We start from the raw sequence: 2011 nt of genomic DNA, 5'->3' as shown, positions 1-2011 counted from the left end.
GTGTCCTTAGGGGGTTGTGGATAGAATTCAGGAGATTCATGAATGTGGATGGGAAAAACATTCCATCCTTATCTTCACTATCCTCTAGCTGAAATGTAGCATTTCCTTTGAGCATGAATGCAGGCAACAAACTCCAGTGGTATTAGCAACAACTATAACTTTGTCACCAATAGAAACCACAGGTGTTTTCGTATCACATACAGTTATTGCTGATATCTCAAATATCATTTATACTCATCACTACTTAGAAATTATGGTTACAACTTGTGTCAATAAAGCATTATCTGAGTGAAATAAAGCAGACGCAGAAGGATAAATATGGCATCATCTCACTTATATGAGGAATCTGAAATAGTCAAACACACAGAAGCAGAGAGTGGAATGGTGGTTGCCAGGGGTTGGGGATGGGGGGTGTGGGGAGGTGTTGGTCAAAGGGAACTAAGTTTTACTTACACAAGATTAATAAGTTCTAGAGATCTACCACATAACATAGTGCCTACAGTTACCAATACTTTATTGCATACTTAAAAACTTGCTAAGGCCAGGTGTGGTGGCTCATGCCTCTAATCCCAGCACTTTGGGAGGCTGAAGTGGGAGGATTGCTTGAGGCCTGGAGTTCAAGACCAGTCTGGGCAACATAACAAGACCCTATCTCTAAAATAATAAACATACAAAACTACAAAAATAATTTAGAGGGCCAGGGGATGGGTTGGGGGATGAATAAAGGGCCAGCCTTTGACCGACAGCAACACAAGATGGCAGCCACCAAGGGCTTGGGAATAAAAGTCCCTCGTAATTTCTGCTGTTGGAAGAATCAGAGAAGGCCAGAAAGGAGTAGGAGATGGCATGGTTAGCTGGGGTCTAGAAGATGACAAAGATGACACAAGATGGACAGGGATGATAATTGGGCCTCCAAGAACAATTTACAAAAACCAAATATACAGCCTTAAAACAGAATGTGGATCTAAATACCCAGAAGCACTCCACCTTTGTAAAAATAGTAACAAAAATTAAGATGAATGGAGTTAATAGTTCTAATGGAGTGGTAGACCCAAGAGCCATATCAGTGCTAGCAAAATGGTAGAATTCATACAGCATCAAAGTTGTCCTGCAAGAGCTTCGGCACTTAATGATGTCTAAAGAAAATAGGAAAGTCCTTCAGCTGCCTGAAGGACAGTGTTAGAGCAATTGATCAGAAACAAAAACCACAGGCTCTTCCCCCTTTCTCCTATTCAATTTAAGCAGTCTTCATTTTCCACAGTGGTAAATTTTCTAGATACATCCTAATAGACTTCCAAGTACTGGAAAGGAAGCTCCCATTCAAAGGCAATTTATCTTAAGATACTGTAAATGATACTTTTTGTCCATTTGGAATATATAAGTTGTGCTATAACATTTCAAAAATAACTTGCAAAGAGGGTAGAGCTTAGATGTTAAGTGCTCTCAGCACACACACAAATAAAATAAACACAGAAACAAAGAGCGTGGCAGCAAACTTTTGGGGACGATGGATGTGTTTATGCTACAGATTGCGGTGATGGCTTCAAGGGGGTGTGCTTATCTCCAGACTCATTAAGTTGTATACACTAAATGTGTACAGCTTTTTGTATGTCAATTATATCCTGATAAAGTGATTTGTAAAAAAGAGTTATTATTAGAGTATGGATTTTAAAATGATTTTGATACCCTCATTTCAATATAATCGGTTTCCTTTATAATTCTGAATTTTTTATTTTATTAACCTAAAAACATTATTCTAAGAATGGGTCCGTAAGCTTCACGGGACTGTCAAGGGGACCCAAGCACAGGGGAGATCCAGACGGAGGGTGTGGGCGGGAGTTTCTCCCGCCGGCCCTGCGCGCCGCGTGCGGGACGCCGAGCCTGCGCGGGGCGGAGAGCGCGACCGACCCGCCCGCCCGGAGGCGGCTGCGACCCGCGCTGCCGGCCGCTCGCTGACACGCAGGAGTCTGCGGGGCCATCCCGGTGCTGCCGGGACACAGAGCGGCGAGCA

The 2011-nt window shown here is 43.0% G+C and overlaps 1 pseudogene; it reads left to right on the top strand.

The window, feature by feature from the left end:
- The first annotated feature begins 755 nt into the window (after positions 1 to 755).
- LOC123638909 lies at positions 756 to 1192 on the top strand (annotated as a pseudogene).
- The last annotated feature ends 819 nt before the right edge of the window (positions 1193 to 2011 follow it).

The sequence above is a fragment of the Lemur catta genome, chromosome 5 (assembly GCF_020740605.2).
Source record: "Lemur catta isolate mLemCat1 chromosome 5, mLemCat1.pri, whole genome shotgun sequence".
In the NCBI taxonomy this organism is placed as follows: Eukaryota; Metazoa; Chordata; class Mammalia; order Primates; family Lemuridae; genus Lemur; species Lemur catta.
This window is presented reverse-complemented; position numbering and strand designations above follow the sequence as displayed.